Below are 24,173 nucleotides of genomic sequence, written 5' to 3' on the forward strand. Positions count from 1 at the left end.
CTCTCCTCTACAATCACTGAAAATGCTTTTGTCAAGGTCACAAATGGACTCATTGGTAACGCAAAGGTCAATTATCAGTTCTCATCTTATTTCATCTTTTAGCATTGTTTTGTATAGCAGGTAATTCCCTTGAATTCCAGGGCATCATACTTAGTTTTCTTCCTATCTCTCTGGTTGCTCAAGTTTCCTCCTGCTGGTTCTTCTTTATCTCCCCAACAATGTCAGGTCCTGGACTACTTCTCACTTCTATCCACAATCACTCTCTCAGTGACATCATCCTGTCTTGTGGCTTTAAATACCATGTACATGCTGTTGAGTCCAAATTTATATCCACAGTCCGGATTTCTCTTCTGAACTCTATATTTGTATATCCAATTGCCTCTTTCTATCTCCTCTTGTATATCTAATAGCAATTTGAAACTGAATATGTCCAAACTGAACTGCTGATATTTTCCTCATAATCTGATCCTTCCATTGTTTGGCCCATTTCAATTAATGGCCATTCATAAGAAACAAAAGAGGATCAAAGGGGAAGAGAGGAAAAAAATAAAGCATGATAAAACCAAAGAGGGAGACAAACCATAAAAGACTCCTAATCATAGGAAACAAACTAAGGATTGCTGGAGGGGTGGGGTGGGTGGAGGGATATGGTAAATGGGTGATGGACATTAAGGAGGGCATGTGATGTAATGAGCACTGGGTATTATATAAGACTGATGAATCACAGACCTGTACCTCTGAAACCAATAATACATTATATGCTAATTAATTGAATTAAAAAACAGAAAAAAACAAAAAGAGGCCATTCATTCTTCCAGTTGTTCAGTTTCTGGCATTCTCTCTGATTCTTCCCTTTTCTGATCCTACCACCTCAGTCTAAAAGCTAGTGTAATAGTTAATCCTTCAATACATAACTAGACTCTAACTACTTTTTACCATCTTTACTGGAATCACCATGACATATCTAGATTATTATGGTAGCCAATTAACTAATCATCCTGATTCTACCTTTAACTTTTAACCCAGAACAGCCTGAGTGATCCTATTAAGACCTAACGCAGATCATGTTACCTTTTTTTTTTTTATAAAACCCTCCAATGGCTCAACTTTCTTTAAGCAAAAACTAATGTCTATGTAGTGCCCTATGGCTCTACCCCAATGGTTTGTTTATTATTACACATTAGAATTACAGAAAAAACTGAAAACAAAAATAAAAACAAAAACAAAAATAATGCAGGCCCCACCCCCAAATAAACTGAAGTGGTACCTCCAGAGGGAATATGTGGTGTGGCTCAGGTATGTGCAGTATTTTTAAAGTTCCCCAACTGATTCTGAGGCTCAGGGAGAGTTGAGAACCCCTGGCTTCATTACCTCTTGATCTTATCTTCTACTGCTCACTATCTGACTCTATTCCAGTCACATTGACTTCCTTGCTAGAAGAAGCCAAACATACTCTTCCCCTGAGGTCTTGGCAATAGCTGTTTCCTTTGCCTAGTTCCAGTTTCTGGCATGGCTTACTCCCTTGCCTTCTTCAGGTCTTTGCTCAAGTGTTGCCTTCTTACTGAGGTCTTCTCTGGTGTTCCATTTAAAAATATATTCACTTTCTCTGCTTTATTTTCATCTATAGCACTTGTCACATCTCACAAACTACTGTTTTACTTATATGCATATCTCCCTCAGCTAGAATGTAGGCTCTGTGAGGGCAGAGATTCTCATCTGTTTTGGTTACTACTGTATCCTCAGTGCTTGATGCATAGTAGGCACTCAATACATAAATTGAAGAATGAATGATTTCTTTAATAAAACAACACAATAAAATGAGTTTAGGGTAAGAAAGCAGTCAAATAAAAGAAAGAGTAGAAGAAAGTCTGTAGTAAAGTAGTTAAATATATTTGCTGAGTGTGAAAATGTAACTATAAACTGAGTCTACATGCACACTGATAGGACTTGAGATTCATTCTCAAGCTAGCTAGGGGTTCCTAACATTTTTGTTGTTGTTGTTCATGAATCTCATTGTCAGTTTGATAAAGCTTATGGAACTTTTCTCAGAATAATGTTTTTAAATGAAGGAAATGAAACCCATAGAATTAAGAATTATTATTTTGAAAAATATTATTATTTTTATTATTATTTTATAATATTTATATTATATTATTATATATTATATTATATTATTATTACATAATAATAATATATTATATTATTATAATAATAATTATATTATTACATAATAATATAATATAATATAATATTTTATAATATAATAATAATTTTATTATTATAATATTATTATAACAATATAATAATATTATTATTTTGAAAAATAATAATAGTATATGTACTTCCATATTAATGTATCAAATCAGGAGTTAGTAAGCTTTCTCTATAGAAGGCTAGATAATAAATATTTTAGCGTATTTGGGCCACATAGTCTGTTGAAACTACTCAACTCTGCCATTTATAGCAGCAAAGTAGCCACAGACAATACATATATGAATTAACATGGCTGTTTTCTAATAAAAATTTTATTTACAAAAACAGGCAGCAGGCATAGTTTGCCACATAGTGAGAGCTACTGATGGGTCTGATAACTATCATAATTTTGAAGTAACAATGAGCATAAATATTATTTTGAGACATCTACAACACCTGTAATGTGTTATGAAAATGTCTATAATTTTTTATTGGTGATAAATTCAGTGTTAATGCTAATATTAACTATGATTTTTAAATTCGTAGTTGAAGGAAATGCTAAATTATAGTTAGTGGTTAGTGAAAATATTTAACTTTTGCCCATTCAAATTCACGGGCCTTCTAAATTCTATTGATCCCAGTATAAGAACCCCTGAGTCTTGATAAGGAATTAAAAATACACCTGTTAACAACTTAATAAGCACTTAGAATGAATCACAGCTCTTTCTGAGTTGACTGAGCTTAGAAGAGACACAGATCCTCATCACACATAGCTTTGTGGTTGTAGGATAGGGTAATGGCGAGAATGATCTCCACATTATCCCATATCCCCCAGTTAAGTGTGTCAGGAGCAGTTACTGAACAGAAACAAGCTTAAAAGGAAGCAAAGAGGGCTGTGTTTAGAGCACAGAGAAGGAATGGGCAGGCTGGGATCTTTTGGCAATATTAAAATTCCAAGAATGTTGCACACAATTATTACATTGCCAAGACTTGAAGGCTTCAGTAAGTCTGGCTCTGTTGTATACATACACGTAATGAAAATGAAAAGGAATATTGTTAAGGGAAGCAGTGGAAGGCCCATAACCTTGACTAGGAAATGGTGGATACCTTTCATATAATTCACACATCCAAGTTCTTAGAATTTCTAATAAAAACTCTAAGTATCCCGGCAACAACTTTCAAACACCACAGTTTTCATTAATACTATCTCATACCCAATTCTTTATAGAGTGGTTCCAATGTAATTTTATCTACTGTATTGATTAGGTCAGAGAATCTATGTGGATTTCTAACCAGATCCAAGTAAGAGCTTTTTCAGGACCCAGACACTTATTGTCCTTTTAAACTGGTAGTTAAAAAAAGAAAGAAGCCTGGAATTTGAATTATTGGCAATAATAAAAAAAATGTAGGTACTTTTGATGAAGGAGTTTAAAGTGAATGTAACACTGCTTATATTGACTTCATAATTCAGTGCACATCCAGATATATTGATTAGAGAGGGACTGACTCAAGTCAAGATTGATTTGATAGAAATCATAGCCCGCTTATTTATCATGTGGAGAAAATTTACACTTCTACCTAGGCATAAGAGTATTACTTTATTGACTCTGATTTAAATCTTGGATGAATGTCAAGTTTTCACCTGCAGCCTGTGGACCCCTTTCAGGACAATTCTTGTTTGCATTTGGGCAGGGAACTATGAAAAGAATATTCTTTTTTTTTAATGCCCAGAAGTACTTTGAAAAATCAAAATATGGCAAATTATCATTAACTGGTATATGTGGTGATATTAAGAGTGTTGGCTGAATGAAGTTTTCTTTCATATTATTTATAAAGAAATGAAAAATAATGTTAATAAGACAATATTTTAAGAATTACAGAAATATTCACAAATAAATACTAGTATACCAATTAGATCTTTTAAAACCTTTGCAAGAACTCTATTAAGTAGGTATTGTATATTCTCATTTTATATTTGAAAAAAACAACTGACCTTCAGAGAGACTAAGTGACTTGCTAGAAGTCCCACAACTGGTACATGGAGCTGGGATTAAAACCGACACCTCTTAACTCCAGAGTCTATGTTCTTAATGACTACAACCTACTACCCCTTGCTTGAAAGTGAAAAACTTTATGTTAAAATATTATGCAATTCAGATATTTTCTTAATTGTGAGTGGACTCACCCAAATGTTTTGAATCATAGGAATTTTACCCTAAATCTGATGATTTTCCAATTTGGGGGGATTCTTGAGTGAATTATTTCTCCTTTACAATGAGGAAGAGGCAGGAGGAATAGGGGAGAGAAGGAGCAGATCAAAAGTGTTTAATTGAAAATCCTAATTTTTGTGTCCTTTGGTATTTAATCACTCAGGGCACTGGCTTCTAACTACACAAGTAGCATTAGATTTTGGAAGATAAGAGATTAATCCAGTTTGTTACTGGTTATTTCCCTTCAGCAAAACAATTGTATTGGAAGGAAAATAGCTGCTCATAAGTGTTAAGGGCCTTATTAATGTTCAAATGCCTTTTTAATACTCTTTATGCTGGCAAAGGTACATTACAAATGAAATACAGGGGAGGAATAATTCAAACTCCTAGGAGGGTGGCATTTTGTAAACCTTGAAGCCACAGTACAAATCTCTTTCAAACCTCTGGGAATCCGTCTTCATAGCATATAGTAGGTGGGAAGGGGCTTGCAAATCCTTTTCAACCTGACAGCTCACAAACCAAACTTGTTTTCTGATTCTTCAGCCATGACAGGTTCTTGGTTAATTTTTCACTTCAGAAGCTAAGGACTTTTGCTAGACTCTGGGGGTCCACATAGCCAGGCCTTAATGCTAAATTCTGGGCAGGGGACACAAAGGAAAGAGGAAAATGAATTATATGTCAAGCTTCTTTTGGTGTTTTTGTATGAAAAGAATTTGTTGATAAGCATGGTTTTGGAGTTCCTGTGTTTTTAGACATAATATCCTCTGCAAATTCTCAATATGTATCTTGCCATTTGTACAAATCCATTTGCTTCACTCAGTCCATCTTTTCTTAACCTTTTCTCTTCAAGGAGATCTACCTTTATACAATTTGAGGTGACAAATAACCTGTCCACCCCAAGTATTACTCTTACAATCTTCCCAGTGAGCCTGAAATTTCCACCATAATGTTTCATTTATTTGATTAATTTTCCACTTATTACATGCATCTATCAAATCTATAAGAAATACATATCGTCTGCTCCATGCTAGGCACTTAGCTATGGTCTGGTAATTCATTGGTGATTAAAGAAGACATTGTTTCTGCTCTTGAGTGCACAGCCTATTGGGAGAGAGAAACCATAAATAAGTAAAAGAATGAAGAAAATCACTTCAAATTGCTCTAAATGCTATGATGAATATGAATGCAGCAGGGAACAATGATAGAAGATACTTGGAAAGGAATTACTTAGTGTGCTCAGGTCTCAGTTCAGTTGAGAAATAAGACATTCTCTAGAGGGAACTTCATTTACCCTGTAGTAAGGATAATGCACTAAACTCACTACAATGGTCACATTAATAGAGGGTAGAACTCTGAGGGTGTGGGTCTCAGAACAGATCAATTTCTTTTGGTGATAAATGGATCAGGGAAAGGAGAATTAGACTAACCGAATCCCTTATATGTGCTTAGCTTTGTACCAGGTGTTATTTCTTATTTTTTTATTTTAAAAAAAATTATTAATTTATGAAAGAGAAAGAACACACACAAGTGGGGACGGGGACCAAAGAGAGAGATGAGCAGACTCCCTGCTGAGTGGGGAGCCAGATGTGGGGCTCAATTCCAGAACCCTGAGATCATGACCTGAACCAAAGTCAGAGGCTTACCAACTGAGCCACCCAGGCATTGTTGCATTTGAATTGCAACAATAAGAGGTTGATAGCAAATTGTGATTCTAGGGATGGGAAAATAGGTTCTGAGAGGTTAAACAACTTGACTAAGGTCACAAGGTAAGTTGTTGGCAAAGCCTAGTAATAGGAAGGCTGGAGTATTTGGGGGAATGGGTAAAATCTCAGGCTTATCAAAACAGAAAACAGAAGCAAAAAAAAAAAAAAAGAAAAAAGAAAAAGAAAGAAAGAAAGAAAAACATTTATGGTATCATTGACCAAAAATGAATTAAAAGGCTTGGTCCTATCTTTAAATTGCTTACAATTCACCCAGATTAAGATGAAGAGCTCTTGAGAAAGGCCAGGAAAATGTAATAAGCAACACTGTTAGTCAAGTCCAAACTGTGTGTTATTCCTGTGGAAGATAAGGGGTGTAAATGGGAGAAGTCAAGATACTTTGAAAGGCTATTGGGAGGAGGTTGTCAAAGCCAGCTAAAATAGAGACTTCCTTTAAGTATAGTGCTTGTTTCCTTTTGCTTAGATAAAGTGGTTTTAGATTTCAAGCAAGTTAGGTACAAAACGATGATTACTGAATTGTCTGGAAGGTCAGCAGACACATTAAAATCATTGAGTTATAAATCACTAAAGTCTATATGGGTCCAAACAACATCCCAGCTGTGGGTATCATTTCAGGTCAAAATACATAATACAAATTGTTGTATCCACGCCACTTTCCATCACTAAAATGTGACAGTGATTAAATGCAAAATGCAAATATTACAGTATGTAAGTACAAATTTAAAACAATAATGGCCTCTTGTCAGACAATATGGAAAGGCAAAGTTGCATGGAATTTGTATTATACTTGCAAATGCAGCAATATTTACAGGGGGTTGGCACAGTGCTGCATAACCCAGTACAAGGCAAGGGAAGGATTATGGAAAGCAGGACTAGAAAATTGTGAGCACAGAAGAAAACCACCTTTAAGGAATCACAAAGGAAGGCATGATAAGGGAGGAAGAGTTTCAAGGTCAGTATTCCTTAAAATTTCTGAATCAAGATAGAGGCCAAATTACCAAGTCATTGAAGTTTACTTCTGGACTAAAATCCCCAATCTCAAGTTTTCTTAAATTTCTTACACTTTTTTGAACTCTCATTATTCTAATTGGGGCCAGAAACCATGTCTTTATTCCGTTTATCACTGTATCTCTAGCATTTAACAGTGTCTGGCACATAGTGGGTACTCAATAAATATTTGGTATTTGAATGAGTAATTGTCCTCATGGCTGCCTTGAAAGCTCTCATGGCTTTCCTATCCTACTGAGGAAATGCCTCTGGGCTCTCTGCATCTCTCCATGCCCAGTGATTTTCACTAAACCCTCCTTATTTTATATTTTATTCCCTCAAGGACTCTCAAAAGAGAAATTTTAACCATTAAGATTAATAGTTTCAGGCACTGCATGAATCTAAGTCCAACCAGAAAAAAGGAAACCCCTCTAAATGGTTGAAACAGAGGGGATTATATGCAGGAAACTGGTTACACAGATGATGGAGTATTTATAAGGGCAGTCTTATCTCCCAGATTAAGGATATGTTGAAAGCAGGTCTCTTAACACACAATTCTCTTATGAGTTCACATGACCTAAGGATTGCATAGACTCTTATACTTCATTCCACTCAAACTCATCAGATGACTGTTGTGTCACAGATGTCTCTGTTGCCGACTGCAGTGTCTTTCTCCTTAGGTACAGAACGCTAATTTTCAGATGGACACCTTTCTACCCGGAATAAAAGATTCTACTTTCCTGCATTCCTTGCAGTTGGCCAAGGCCATGAGAATTTTAGACAGTGATATGAAAGCAAAAGTCCTATGTGGGACTTCCAGAAAGGCTTCTAAAAGTGAGCTGGCACACTTTGGAGTTGGCACACTTAAGATTCCTTTTTGTTTTTCTGAATTTCCTCCTTCAGACCTATGCTGAGAATATGAACTTCAAGGGAGTATGAGGAATTCTTAACAGTAGAAGACAATTGACAAATACAACAGAAGGATAGGAATCTAGGTTGTGATGGCACCATGGAGTTAACCCTGCAGCTTTGGACTGCTACTTCCAAAGTTCTTCCACATGAAAAAGAAATACATTCCTATATTATTTTAAGCCATGTTTTATTTTCTGACTTTTTGCTTTCTTTCTGTTATATACGACTGAATATAACCCAAACTGATCCAGCTCTATTGTTTAATTGCATCTGGGACAAGTGGTCATTTAACTTTGACTTGGATATTTCCAGTCTGGGGAACTTACTAATCTTAGAGGTGGTCTATTTGTCTTGGAACAGCTCTCACAACTTTCTTGTCCTTTTTTCATGTGTCAGATGTTTGAAGAAGTGCTCATGTTCTTTTGAGTTGGCTCATCTCCAGGCTAAATAGCTCCAATTCTTTCAATTAGCCCTCACAAGGCACGGTTTCTTCATTTCAAAAAACTTAATCTAGCTTTATGTATGTATATGTATATGTATATGTATATGTATATGTATATGTTCACTCTACAAATGCTTATGGCTTGTAGCTCCAGGCTACAAGATTCAGCTGTGTTGCCTGCAATCCTATTTGTTTAATAGATTCAAATGAATTTATTTTTTTAGGATTTTATTTATTTATTTGACAGAGAGAGAGAATATAAGCAAGGGGAGTGGCAGGCAGAGGAAGAAGCAGGCTCCATGCTGAGCAAGGAGACTGAAATGGGACTCGATCCCAGTACCCTGGGATCATGACCTGAGTCAAAGGCAGATACTTAATCGACTGAGCCACCCAGGTATGCTAATTCAAATGAACTTTTTAAAAGGGTACTTTTTACTAGCTCTACACCAAATTAATAGCCTGCAGTTTATATAATGGACCTCACTGTTTTGGGTGGGCTAAAATCTGGGTTGAAACAAACATGATCATTTAATCCTGCACTATATTATAATCATTGTATGCAGCAAAAGACAAAGTCTTAATTCATTATTCACTATACTGTACACAAACCAGCTTCCCCTTTTATATAGTAAGAGGCGACATTCCCGTAGTCATTAACTGTTATTTAATCTACTTAAACAAAGCTCCCTTCCTAAATGTTTTCTGTGGAAGTAGACAATTCAGACTGTCAGGGCTCTCATCTCCAGGACTGTCTGCTTAACACTTGTCAATGACTTCTAATAGAAACCTACTCTAGTAGTCTACTCACAAACCATGTTCTATATGAAAAAAAATAACTTTACAGACTTTAAAAATGTGTGTCTAAGAGTTATGCTTCCCCTCCCCTGCCCACACCACCCCACTAAAACAACACTGGCAAAAGGTCTGGACTCCTACCTGTAAAATTCAAGAAACTAATATTTTTCCTCATTTCAGCTGACACCTCTGTGGTATTTAACACTGTTTACTAATACATTTTCAAAATTCTCTCTTTTCTTGGCTACTGACAACACACCCCTACCAGTTCTCTATGTCTATTCCTTAGTCCTCTCTTTTGGGTCCTCTTCCTCCAGTCACCTCTTAATTGTTGCTGCTCTCTAGAGCCCTGACCAAAACCCTCTGTGCTCCTCATTTTATACCTTTCCCCTGGGCTATCCCATATCCTTTTGTAGTATCAGTGTAGCATCTGACTTTTATGTCTATATCTCCAGCTCTGACCTCTCTGTTTTGAGCTCCAAACCATTATTTTCAACTGACACAGGGCCAGCGTTACCTTGGAGATTCATAGGAACTATAAACCATATATCCTCAAAACTTGTCACCTTCCCCTTCAACTCAGATACTCGGGCAAAAAATCTGAGAATAAGGTACTTTCTTACTTTTCTATAGTTATTCCTCCCAACAGCCATGTCATGTAAGTATTATCATCCCCATTTAGATACGTGAAAATTGAGGCTCAGAGTAGTTAAGCAGTGTACCCACAAATCTCTCAGCTACTACATGGCAGATTCTAATGCATTTCATTCTGACTCTGGAACTGGAAATCTTTAACAATTATGTTAAATTCCCCTTTCTAGCAGATTCTGTTATAGGGTTTTTTGTCTTCATATTGAGAATCAGAGAGCACGACTGAGGGAAGGGAACACTTAAGAGAAAAGTTTATTGCAGTGATTGGGTTAGGAAGGAAGGTGAGATTACTGAGTACCCTGGTAGGAGTAGAAGCTCAAAGAGTGCAGAGCCAAAGGCAGTAGAGGGAAAAAGTGAATGGAGCCAGGGCAGCAGAGCAGGAGGAGCCGAGGTCAAATTGTTTTCCTTAAGATATTGTCATGAGAAAATTGACCTTCCTGAGTTTCAGTTCTCCTTGTAGGTAAATGGTTTCCAGGTAGGAAAGGGAAAATATTTTGGTAATCCCAAACTTTTGATTTCCATATAATTTGTACTGCAATCAAAGGAGCCTATTGACTGATACACAAGACTGGTAAACATGATGAATAGTTGCAGGATCTAATAAAAGGTGGTCGTTTTGGAACAGAACCAAAGGTACAATTTTTGTAGCAAGTTCAACCATAAAAATTATAAGCAAATTGAGAGAGCAAAATAATTATTCTTAAAATATTTTTTCAACTCATTTTGGTTAAGCAATTTTTTCCCTGTAATTTTTATTCTCTCCTCCCTAGTTTTCTTTAACCATTTTTGTCTTAGGTTTTATTTTTTTATTAATTATTTTTATTAACATATAATGTAGTATTTGCCCCAGGGGTAAATTTGTGAATCGTCAGGCTTACACATTGCACAGCACTCACCATATCATATCACATACCCTCCCCAATGTCCATAACTCAACCACCCTCTCCATACTACCCCCAGCAATCCTCAGTTTGTTTTGTCAGATTAAGAGTCACTAATGGTTTGTCTCCCTCCTGGTCCCATCTTCTTTCATTTTTTCCTTCCCTACCCCCCAAACCCCCCACCCTGCCTCTCAAATTCCTCATACCAAGGAGATCATATGATATTTGTCTTTCTCTGATTGACTTATTTCACTCAACCTAATACCATTTAGTTCCATCCATGTCATTGCAAATGGCAAGATTTCATTTCTTTTGATGGCTGTTTAGCATTACATTGTATATATGAACCATATCTTCTTTATCCATTCATCTGTTGATGGACATCTAGGTTCTTTCCATAGTTTGGCTATTGTGGACATTGCTGCTATAACATTCAGGTGCATATGCCCCTTCGGATCACTACATTTGTATCTTTAGGGTAAATACCCAGTAGTGTGATTGCTGGGTTGTAGGGTAGCTCTATTTTCAACTTTTTGAGGAACCTCCATGCTGTTTTCCAGAGTGGCTGCATCCGCTTGCATTCCCACCAACAGTGTAAGAGGGTTCCTCTTTTCCTCATCCTCACCAACATCTGTCATTTCCTGACTTGGTAATTTTAGCCATTCTGACTGGTGGGAGGTGGTATCTCATTGTTGTTTTGATTTGTATTTCCCTGATGCCAAGTGATGTGGAGCACTTTCTCATGTGCCTGTTGGCCATCTGCGTGTCTTCTTTGCAGAAATGTCTGTTCATGTCTTCTGCCCATTTCTTGATTGGATTCTTTGTTCTTTGGGCTTTGAGTTTGATAAGTACTTTATTTTGGACACTAACACTTTATCTGATTTTGGACACTAGCCCTTTATCTGTTATGTCATTTGTGAATATCTTCTCCCATTCTGTCAGTTCTCTTTTGGATTTGTTGACTGTTTCCATTTCTGTGCAAAAGCTTTTGATCTTGATGAAGTCCCAATAGCTCGTTTTGCCCATGCTTACCTTGCCTTTGGTGATGTTTCTAGGAAGAAGTTGCTGTGGCTGAGGTCAAAGAGGTTGCTGCCTGTGTTCTACTCAAGGATTTTAATGGATTCCTGTCTCACATTGAAGTCTTTCATCCATTCTGAGTCTCTTTTGTGTGTGCTATAAGGAAATGGTCTAGTTTCATTCTTCTGCATGTGGCTGTCCAATTTTCCCAGCACCATTTGTTGAAGAGACTGTCTTTTTTCCATTGGGCATTCTTTCCTGCTTTGTCGAAGATTATTTGACCATAGAGTTGAGGGTCCATTCCGGACTCTCTATTCTGTTCTGTTGATCTACATGTCTGTTTTTGCGCCTGCACCATACTGTCTTGATGATGACAGCTTTGTAATAGAGCTTGAAGTCTGGAATTGTGATGCCACCAACTTTCAATTTCTTTTTCAACATTTCTCTAGCTATTCGGGGTCTTTTCTGGTTCCATATGAATTTCAGGATTATTTGCTCCATTTCTTTGTAAAAAATTGATGGTATTTTGATAGAGATTACATTAACTGTAGATTGCTTTAGGTAGCATAGACATTTTCACAATATTTGTTCTTCCAATCCATGAGCATGGAACATTTTTCCATTTCTTTGTGACTTCCTCAGTTTCTTTCATGAGAACATTATAGTTTTCTGAGGACAGATTCTTAGCCTCTTTGGTTAGATTTATTCCTAGCTATCTTATAGTTTGGGTGCAATTGTCAATGGGATTGACTCCTTAATATCTCTTTCTTCTGTCCTGGTGTTGGTGTATAGAAATGCAACTAATTTCTGTGTATTTATTTTATATCTTGACACATTACTAAATTCCCATATGAGGTCTAGCAGTTTTGGAGTGGAGTCTTTGGGGTTTTCCACAAGAAGTATCATGTCATCTGCAAAGAGTAAGAGTTTGACTTCTTTGTCAATTCAGATGACTTTTATTTCTTTATGTTGTCTGATTGCTGAAGGTAGGACTTACAGTAATATGTTGAATAGCAGTGGTGATAGAGGACATCCCCGCTGTGCTCCTGATGTTAGGGGAAAGGCTTTCAGATTTTCCCCATTGAGAATGATATTCGCTGTGGGTTTTTCATAGATGGCTTTGATGATATTGAGGTATATACCCTCTATCCCTACACTTTGAAGAGTTTTGATCAAGAAAGGATGCTGTACTTTATCAAATGCTTTTTCAGCATCTATTGAGAGTATCCTATGGTTCTTGTTCTTTCTTTTATTAATGTATTGTATCACATTGATTGATTTGCAAATGTTAAACCCACCTTGAAGCCCAAGAATAAATCCCACTTGGTCATGGTGAATAGTCCTTTTAATGTACTCTTGGATCCTGGTGGCTAGTATTTTGGTAAGAATTTTTGTATCCATGTTCATTAAGGATATTGGTCTGTAGTTCTCCTTTTTGATGGGGTCTTTGTCTGGTTTTGGGATCAAGAAAATGCTGGCCTCATAAAATGAATTTGGCAGTTTTCCTTCCATTTCTATTTTTTGGAACAGTTCTGGAGAATAGGAATTAATTCTTCTTTAAATGTTTGGTAGAATTCCCCTGGGAAGCTGTCTGGCCCTGGGCTTTTATTTGTTGGAAGATTTTTGATGACTGCTTCAATCTCCTTACTGGTTATGGGTCTTTTCAGGTTTTCTATTTCTACCTGGTTCAGTTGTTGTAGTTTATATGTCTCTAGGAATGCATCCATTTCCTCCAGATTATCAAATTTGCTGGCATTTAGTTGCTCGTAGTACGTTCTTAAAATTGTTTGTATTTCTTTGGTGTTGGTTGTGATCTCTCCTCTTTCATTCATGATTTTATTAATTTGGGTCCTTTCTATTTTCTTTTTGATAAGTCTGGCAAGGGGTTTATCAGTCTTATTAATTCTTTCAGTGAACCACCTCCTAGTTTTGTTGATTTGTTCTAGTGTTCTTTTGGTTTCTATTTCATTGATTTCTGCTCTGATCTTTATTATTTCTCTTCTCCTGGGTTTAGGCTTTCATTGCTGTTCTTTCTCCAGCTCCTTTAGGTATAGGGTTAGGTTGTGTACTTGAGACCTTTCTTGTTTCTTGACTAAGGCTTATATCACTACATACTTTCTTCTCAGGACCACCTTTGCTGTGTCCCAAAGATTTGAATAGTTGTTGTTTTCATTTTCATTCGTTTCCATGAATTTTTTCAATTCTTCTTTAATTTCCTGGTTGACCCATTCATTCATGAGTAGGATGCTCTTTAGCCTCCATATATTTGAGTTCTTTCCAAATTTCCTCTTTTGATTGAGTTCTAGTTTCAGAGCATTGTGGTCTGAAAATATGCAGGGCATGATCCCAGTCTTTTGGTATGAGTTGAGACTTGATTTATGACCTAGGATGTGATCTATTCTGGAGAATGTTCCATGTGCACTAGAGAAGAATATGTATTCTGTTGCTTTGGGATGGAATGTTCTGAATATATCTGTGACATCCATCTGGTCCAGTGTGTCATTTAAAGCCTTTATTTTCTTGATGACCTTTTGCTTGGATGATCTGTCCATTTCAGTGTGTGTGTGTGTGTGTGTGTGTGTGTGTGTGTGTGTGTGTGTGTTAATGTCCCCTACTATTATTGTATTATTGTTACGTGTGTCTTTGATTTTATTACTTGGTTTCCAGAATTGGCTGCTCCCATGTTAGGGGCATAGATACTTAAAATTGTTAGATCTTCTTGTTGGACAGACCCTTTAGGTATAATATAGTGTCTGTCCTCATCTCTTATAGTCTTTTGCTTAAAATGTAATTTACCTGATGTAAAGATTACCACACTAGCTTTCTTTTGATGTCCATTAGCATGGTAAATGGTTTTCCACCCCCTCACTTTCAATCTGGAGGTGGCTTTGGGTCTAAAATGATTATCTTGTAGACAGCATATCAATGGGTCTTGGGTGTGTGTGTGTGTTTGTTTATCCATTCTGATACCCTGTGTCTTTTGATTGGGGCATTTAGCCCATTTACATTCAGGGTAACTATTGAAATATATGAATTTAGTGCCATTGTAATTGTCTGTAAGTTGACTGTTACTGTTATATTGTCTCTGTTCCTTTCTGGTCTACTATGTCTAGGCTCTCCCTTTGCTTAGGGGAACCCTTTCAATATCTACTGTAGGGCTGGTTTGGTGTTTACAAATTCTTTTAGTTTTTGTTTGTCCTGGAAGCTTTTTATCTCTCCTTCTATTTTCAATGATAGCCTAGCTGGATATAGTATTCTTGGCTGCATATTTTTCTCATTTAGTGCTCTGAATATATCATGCCAGTTATTTCTGGCCTGCTAGGTCTCTGTGGATAAGTCTGCTGCCAATCTTATATCTCTACCATTGTATGGTATAGACTTCTTGTCCTGAGCTGCTTTCGGGATTTTCTCTTTGTCGCTAAGACTTGTAAATTTTACTATTAGATGACAGGGTGTGGACCTATTTTTCTTGATTTTGATGGGGGTTCTCTGTGCCTCCTGGATTTTGATGCTTGTTCCCTTTGCCATATTAGGGAAATTTTCTACTATAATTCATTCCAATATACCTTCTGCCCCTCTCTCTCTTTTTTCTTCTTCTGGAATCCCAATTATTCTAATATTGTTTTATCTTATGGTATCACTTATCTCTCATGTTCTCCTCTCATTGTCCAGTAGTTCTTTGTCTCTCTTTCACTCAGCTGCTTTATTGCCCATCATTTGGTCTTCTATATCACTAATTCTCTCTTCTGCCTCATTTATCTTAACTGTAAAAGCCTCCATTTTTTTTATTGCACCTCACTAATAGCTTTTTAAATTTCAACTTGGTTAATTTTAGTTCTTTTATTTCTCCAGAAAGGACTTTTATTTCTCCAGACAGGTTTCTCTAATAACTACCAGGCCTTTTTTGAGCCCAGCTAGCACCTTGAGAATTGTCATTCAGAACTCTAGTTCTGACGTATTACCAATGTCTGTATTGATTAGATTCCTAGCTTTTGGTTTTGCCTCTTGTTCTTTTTTTTTTTTTTTCCCTGTGGTGAGTTTTTCGACCTTGTCATTTTATCCAGATAAGAATATATGAATGAGAGAATAAAATACTAAAAGTGTGGCAAAGACCCCAGAAAAATGTATGCTAACCAAATCAGAAGAGACACAAAATTGGAAGGAGAAGAAAGGGGGAAAAAGGAAATAAAAATAAAAAATAAAAAAAAAATATGGTGAATAGAACAGAGCTATCCACTTGATTTTGGGTGTATTCTGGTCTCTTAGAAGAAACATCTCCCAAAATTTTAAAGAAAGAAAAACTTACACATATACAAAAATAAGAGTAAATATGATAAAGGGATAAAATATGACTGTAAAGATGAAAGTTTAAAAATTCTAAAAAGGAATGGATATGCTAATTTGATTGGAAAAAGAAAAGAAAATAAAAGAGGGAAGAATGTGCTCAGGCTGGAGGATAGATCAAAGCCACTTGCTAGATTTAGGGTATATTTTGATCTATTAGCAGAAATTGTATCACAAAATTTTAAAGGAAAAAAAACCCTATATGTATAAAAAAATAAAGTTAAATACACTGAAGGGATAAAATATGACTATAACAATGAAGTTTTAAAAGAATTTTTTTTACAAATTTTTTTTAAAGATTTTATTTATTTATTTGACAGACAGAGATCACAAGTAGGCAGGGAAGCAGGAGAGAGAGAGAGGGAAGCCGGCTCCCCACCGAGCAGAGAGCCTGATGTGGGACTCAATCCCAGGACCCTGGGATCATGACCTGAGATGAAGGCAGAGGCTTTAACCCACTGAGCAACCCAGGCGCCCCTAGAAAGGTTTTGTTAAGATAAACTAGTTAAAAACATTAAAAGAGGAAGAAGGAAAAGTTAAAAAAATAGAATAAGAAATAAAATCTAAAAAAAAAAAAAATAACTCTGCATGTCTAAAGGATCATGGGGAAAATGCCATGAATTTTGTGTTGCTTTCCCTAGCCCTGGAGTTCCACTGTTCTCCTTGCTCCCTCAGCTTGGTCTTGCTTGGATGTTCTTGCTGATCTTCTGGAGGTGGGGCCTGTTGCAGTGGGTATCAAATGCTTTGCCTGAGGCGGAATTACACCACCCTTGCCAGGGGCCAAGCTACATAATCTACTCCAGTTCACTCTCGATAGCTTTTGTTCTCTGAATGCTTTCTGTAGAGCTCTAGATCACAGGAATGAAAGTGGCAGCCTTCCAATCTCTGGCCTGGTGGAGCCAAGAGCTGGGGCCCCACTCCTCAGTTTGCCCTCAGTGATAAGCAGTCAATCACTCCTGTCTCCCTGGTCTCCAGCTGCCCTCTATGCTCACCTGGCCTGTGTCTGAGCATTTTTATCTCTGGTGCACAGCTCTGTTTGGAGTCTCCAAACCCAGCAGATTCCTCAGGCGCATTCCTGTGTCACTCCTCCTGGAGGAGGAAGGAGGGAGTCTCTCTGGATCTGCCACTTGTGCAGTCTCTGCTAGAACAGCAGTGGCCCAGCTGTGCCTTGGATCACAGTTTAAGGTAACCCTGAGCTGAAAGCACCCCCTTCCTTGGCTCTATTTCTATAGTCGTCTTCCCTGCTCCAATACCTGGGAGCTCTGCCTCACTCAGACACCCCTGATCTTTCTGTGACCCCACGGAACCTGAGACCACACTGTCCCCACGGAACCTGAGACCACACTGTCCCCACGAGGGCTCCACCCCCCACTTAGCCTCTGGAGTGACATCCCTCAGTGGAGCAGACTTCTTTTTTTTTTTTTTTTTTTTTTTTTTTGTGGTCTGCTGCTCCACTGCTTGCTGGGAGCTGGTCCCTCTCCCTGTGGTCTATCTTCCCATCACTTCGGATTCACTTCTCTGCACATCTTGCCTTTCAGAAAGTGGTCGATTTTCTGTTCCTAGAATTATTACTCTTCTTTTCTATCTCCTGTTGTGTTTGTAGGTGTTCAGAATGGTTTGATAACTACATTGCTGAACTCCTGGGAGCTAACGCTATTTCAGTCTGCTATTCCTCCACCATCTTTGTCTTAGGCTTTCAACTGAGTATTCCTTTGAGGAATGGAACTCATTCAGTACATCAAAGGCATTGGGACAACAAATTTCTTTAATCTCTCAATATTCTATCACTATTTGTTGCTTGACCAGATTGATATATTCCAACAATGTTGACTGTAAGACAAATCCTATTTTACTATTGACTCACATTAGAATACTGGAGATGTGTTCCAGTGTGCACCTCTTCCCTCTTGCCAAATGGAATGATTTATACATACTGAATTATGTATTAAGAAGAAATTCTTATTCCCATGATTATTTACAAGGTGGGCTGTTGTTCAGTGTTTCTCTTCTGCCATAGGTCCACTGTTATTTTTATCCTTCTGATGAAGTTCTAGAACCTAGGTGAGTTTCGGTGGGCTGAGGTCCAGAGCCAATGACCAAGAAAGAATTCTTGAGACATCTTTTGTGCAGACTGGTGGTTTATTAAAGCACGGGGACAGGACCCATGGGCAGGAAGAGCTGCTGCCCTGGGTTGTGAGGGATGGCAGGTTAAGTACCCTGTGGTTGGAAGGTGAGGGGGGAGAAGGTGAGGGGGGGGAAGGTGAGGGGAAGGAAGGTTTCAACGGAGTTTTCATATGCTAAAGAGGGCCTACAAGGTGCCAGGAGACCACTGTTGTCTTTTAGCAAGCCATTAACATCAAGATAGTTGGGAGATTCCTGTCTTGCAGGATTGTGATCTCTGCAAGTTAACTATTTGTTTCTCCTTTATGGTATTACTGAGGAGAGCGGATGGAGAGGGGGTGCAGGGTGCCAACTTTTGCTTTGTCCTCAGCCAGCCTCCTGCTCCCTCATCATTCCCCCCTGAACAATTTTGACCCTTAAATCTTTAAGGTAGTTGAAGGTGGAAAGTCTCATCTTCTGTAACTTCTTCCTGCTGAATAGGGGCGTAGAGCTGTCCCTACCTACTCAGGTCAACATTGATCATTTGAGGAACATATAGGGGAGTTACAAAAGGCGGAGGCAGCTGCATCCAGTGCTGACAGTGAATAAGTGTCTCTGTGCATGGTCAGGATCATCTGTCGCTGAAGTCATTGCAGCGATGGAGTCTCGGCACCAAGTAGAGAAACATTGAACAAAGCAACATATTAAGATTAATAAGGTTATAAGAATGAGAAGCCCAAAAAGGAGACTTTTGTTGGCCATAGTCCTCCTCCAAACCAGGAACTTAACCATTCACTGAGAGAGAGAGAAGAATCTTGTAGAGCCTTAATCTGGGCATTCATATCTTTTATTAGTCCTGTGACATATTTGTGATAGTCTGGGATTCCTGCAACATTCTGCTTTGATAATTGCGCATGTGCCACCCTGTGCTGCTGTCAGGACATCTAAGGCCATCCTATTTTGTAGGACTGCCTTGTGTATCTGTGAGACTTCAGTATTAAGTAGGGAGATGCTATTTAGTGAATCATTGAGTGCCTTTGTAGTATATTTATTAAGGGCTTCTACATGCCACATGAGATCCTCTAGTCCCACAGATGGAACAAAAATGGATGCTAAGTGATTATACCATTTAAAAAGAGATCGTGTCCATCTTTGTTTTAAATTGGGGAGATTAACTGGAGTGGTGATGGTTTTAGTAATGTGCCCATGAATCCAGGCAAATCCCAAAGTACAGCGACCTATCCACCCTGGAGGAAGCCAGGGCCACAGGTTAGTCCACATATCCAGTGGGTTCCGTTTGGAGCTGACCATCTAATGCCAGGTTGCCTTATCCAATCAGTAGCAAACCAGTCAGTAGTCTGGAGTACTATTACTTGGGAACATATTTCTAATGATAGCCATCCTGGATGTCATGTGTTATTTGCCCAAGTATCATATGTATGATTTCTTTGTTCCCAGCATAAAACTGCCTTTTGACTGAGCTGTCCAATAGTGGGTGTGAACCACAAATATGTATCCCAGATTTGATATATGCCATCCTCAGTATAGCAATAAGGAGGGATTTGTAACTTAGGCCCATATTTGCTTGGGAGTTATGGCTTGACAGCAATCCCCTTTCCTTCCAAATAGCTCCATGGGCATGTAGTACCAGGAAGGCATATCTGGAGTCAGTGTTAATGTTTATTTTTAGGCTTTGGCAATTGCAAAGTGCTAGTGAGCACTATGGCATACCTAGCTTTTCTTCTTATTTTTTTTTTTTTTTATGAAAACTACTGTCATCAGTAAACCAACTGTCATTCGTATTTTTAACAGGGGCATCTTAAATCTGGCCAAATAGAGTAAGCAAGATCAATAACCTCTGAACAGTTTTTGCTCTATAAAGAAAGAAGCACAATGGTCAGGTTCAGGCATATGGGTAACTAGGTTTAAAGTTTGACAAGTTTTAAGTATTATTTCTGGCATATCTGTTAGTGTAGCCCAGTATTTAATACGTCAGCCTCCATCATCCATTGGTGGCCTTTGGCTTCTAAAACAAATCTGGACCTGATGTGAAGTCATTATAGTCAGGGACTGTCCCATAGTGAGCTTTGAGGCTCTTTTTACAAGGAGGGCTGTTCTATGCTTAGCTAAAGCATCTGTTCGCAACTGTACCTCAACAGAGGTGGCTTCTAGGATAAATATGACTAAGGGATGAAACCATTAAGAAGCCCTTTGAGCGGCTCAGCCTTAATATCCTGAATACAGAGGATCACTGGCAAGTGGGAGAAAACTTGTCAAGAGGTAAGGGGAGTCCCCCATGCATCATTCTATCCAATCATAAAGAAAGTGGAGTCATCCATTATCTCCACAAGTCCATAGTTAATCCTATGGAGTGTGGTATACTGGCTTTTAGGTAATTTCATTATCCCAGCCACACACAAGGTGTTAAGTTATACAACTGTAGGGGAATCAATCCCATTTTTCTAGTTGTTTAGTCATGTGCCATGGGGTTCTAATAATCCCCACAAAATAATAAGATCGACTAAAGAAGCTGTTGTGCAACTTCTCTGAAGTTTACCTCAAATTGTTTAGCTTAGGTAAACAACATTTAAAGACAATCAAACCTAGAATTTAACATCCATAAAGGTGTGTTACTAAAACATAATTTTTCTCTCTAAAATAACCCTCATTTCCAGAGATAGCCAAATCAGGACTAATTCACTTGAGAAACAAGTCCAGTTTTACCAAACTTGGCCTAATTATTTACATAAGCTCAGCAAGAACAGTGAGTGTGATCACACAGATCTCTTTTAGAATCTGCTTTGCTGGAACTTTTTATAAGGAATCTCCAGGTTGAACTTTTTTTTTTTTTAATATTTTTTTTTCCTTAAAGATTTTTTTTTTTAAATTTGACAGATCACGAGTAGGCAGAGAGGCAGGCAGAGAGAGAGAGAGGAGGAGGAGGCAGTCTCCCTGCTGAGCAGAGAGCCCAATGCGGGACTCGATCCCAGGACCCTGAGATCATGACCTGAGCTGAAGGCAGAGGCTTTAACCACTGAGCCACCCAGGCGCCCCTCCAGGTTGAACTTTTAATAGCCTCTCCAGGCCAGAAGCCAAGCCACGTACTCGCCATCAGGCATGCCTGCAATACCTGTCGATTTGGGTGAATTCTTCTTCCTGAGTTTCCCAAAGTATCCTGCCAGGAAGTGACATGCATTACTCACCTGGTGAGGTTGCTGGGAACTCTGTAAGCAAGGTATCAGGCCAACAGTCCCAAGGGGCTTTATGGCTCCAGGTTTCATAAAGTCAACCTTAGTTCCTCAAAGCTGTCTGGTCATATCTGAGTCTATGCATGTCTTTCTCAAACATGACATTCCAGTCAAAGCCTTGGTAAAATAACCCAAGTTTCCAATGCTGTCCTGTTACAAGGAGAACAGATTCTTATTGAACTTATGCAAATGACTGATTGCCATGGAAGAAAGAATACTTACTGAGACCTTTTGGTTTCAGAGGGTTCAGATAGAGAGAAGTTGAATGCCTTGATTCATTTACAAATCAATACTTTTACATCTCTGTAAGTTACAGGTAACTTAAGAAAAAGTATCCCTAGTCTGGAAGAGCAAACATTAGAGAACTAGCAATGTTTAAAATAAGACAAAAAATTAAGAGACACAACACTATAATCTTTTAGTTCATTTAGTCCCATGTTACTAAATCTGGTGAATGCACTTTTAGTTAGTTTTGGAAATTCTTACCCATTTCAGTTTTAGGATTTTCAAGTGTATCAAATATCTGTATTTGTCCTGAAAGTCCTTTATATGAATCTCCTTGAAGATAAAACTCATTTTACAAGAGAATTAAAACAATTATAAATGACAAAAACTCAGAATGCATATGGTTAGAGCTGACGAGAGTTTACAGTTTAGCTGGCAAGGAAATCAGGTTATTTCTGTGACACATAACATTTCCATAATTACAATATCAAGTGATGATCTCTCAAAACATTAAAACTTTAGGAAATGCATAGAATCTCTAGAATAGTTATAGCATTTTCCCAAATGTGACTAAAGTTTATCATTGGTTTAGCAGTACTTCATGAGTAACTTCGCATACCAAGGAAAAACCTGAGTTAAAGAGATTTACAACCCAGCAACCTGGGCTTATCTGAAGTCCTACTAACGTAATTATCATCCAGTATGTCAGGAGGAAGTTTACTAGCTGACTCATTTCGGCAAAAGCCCCTTAGTTTGGGGTCCTGGTGCAGAGCAATGAAGGCCTAGGTATGAGCAATGAGGGTATCCTAGGTCCATTTGCCCTGTTTCCTGCAGAGGAGATCTAACGGATAGATCCCACTGAGGCCATGCAGTGTTACAGGAGCTCAGTCCTTTCCTAAGTTTTGCAATCCAAATTATTTCCAGTGGGTTAAAAGGCACCCCAAGGTAGAGTCCTTGGGAACTGAAGAAGCCTACTGAGGCCATGCTCCCAGAAAAGTAAAGAAGGTCCATTACCAAATCCCCCCTGACTCCTGGGTGGCATCCCACGCAGGATATGTCAGAGGTTCCCGTGTGTCAAAAGCGACCAGAGGCGTCCCTCAACAAAAATCACTATTGATCACCATCCTGCCTTCCCCGGGAAGGCATTCCTGCCATAAAAGGCCCTGGAGGGGTGCCGGTGTCCCTCCTCTTCCCCATCACATCCTAGGCTGCTGATGGGTGCCTGGTGAATGGACCAAAATACTGTGCCATGCCATGCCATCTTCTGTCCTGAAGACTGCATACTGTTTTGCCATTTTAACCCATGGAAATACTAGGAAAGTTTTTGCAAGGGGAAATTACCCAATTTCATAGCTTTAAGCAGTCTGTAGAAGACACTGACAAGAAACAGTAAAGACTGAAATCCATCATGGTCTATGCGACATTCCAACACATGTGTTCCTTGCAGCCAACTTCCCCAGGAAACGGTCCCCGGTTGCGTTTTAATTCAATCGGGTACTGGTTTCGGCTGGCTCCCAGTGGAGGTCTCTCGGCCAGAAGTGGCTAGACCAGGGATGTGGAGGGGATCACATTAGATCAATCAGGAGGAAACCTCACACGGGAGTCTTAAGATTGGCAGCCGTCCTAGTGACTTAGGTGGCTGTCCCGTGCCCAAGAGAGACAACTTTATAGAAGAACAGGAATAAAGAGAGGCCATCAAGTTTCTGGGTCTTATTGCCATTCCGGCCAGGGTACTAACTTACAGCCAAAAGGCAGACGCTCTCCTCCCAGTAGAGCAGCCACGGGCTAGAGGATTACAGCCTGAGCAACTGACATGCAAGTGTTCTAATAAGACCATACTCCTTGAAAAGCCCTGAAATGAGAGTAAAGGAAGAGGAGAGAAAGTACTCACCCATTTTGCACTGAAGCTCAGAGTCCAAATGTAAAGACTCACAGCCCCACGTTCGGGCACCATATGATGAAGTTCTAGAACCTAGGTGAGGTTCGGTGGGCTGAGGTCCGGAGCCGATGACCAAGAAAGAATTCTTGAGACATCTTCGGTGCAAACTGGTGGTTTATTAAAGCACGGGGACAGGACCCGTGGGCAGGAAGAGCTGCTGCCCTGGGTTGTGAGGGATGGCAGGTTAAGTACCCTGTGGTTGGGGGAAGGTGAGGGGAAGGAAGCTTTCAATGGAGTTTTCATATGCTAAAGAGGGCCTACAAGGAGCCAGCCTCCTGCTCCCTCATCACTTCTTCAGGAAAAAGATTTATCCTAAGCCTGCTTGACTTCCTGAGCATACATCTTCACTTTTTCTATGGACCTAAATAGTATTTAGAAAGTATAGGTGTGATGTTATAGCTCACCACTATGTACTATGTTTTAACACAAGGTATTCATTCCAGTGTAAAAATTCCTTATGTAATGATGAGGGAGCAGGAGGCTGGCTGAAGACAAAGCAAAAGCTGGC

General features: G+C 38.6%; 1 long non-coding RNA gene across 1 annotated transcript; it reads right to left on the bottom strand.

Annotated features, from left to right (window-relative positions):
* Positions 1-217: 217 nt before the first annotated feature.
* Positions 218-20,050, bottom strand: LOC125092312 (uncharacterized). The gene is made up of 3 exons (XR_007124870.1): positions 19,601-20,050; positions 15,189-15,196; positions 218-228 (listed from the first exon to the last, which is right to left on the bottom strand). It is a non-coding gene; the product is annotated as an uncharacterized LOC125092312 (long non-coding RNA).
* Positions 20,051-24,173: the final 4,123 nt, after the last annotated feature.

This window comes from Lutra lutra, chromosome X (genome assembly GCF_902655055.1).
Source record: "Lutra lutra chromosome X, mLutLut1.2, whole genome shotgun sequence".
Lineage (NCBI taxonomy): Eukaryota > Metazoa > Chordata > Mammalia > Carnivora > Mustelidae > Lutra > Lutra lutra.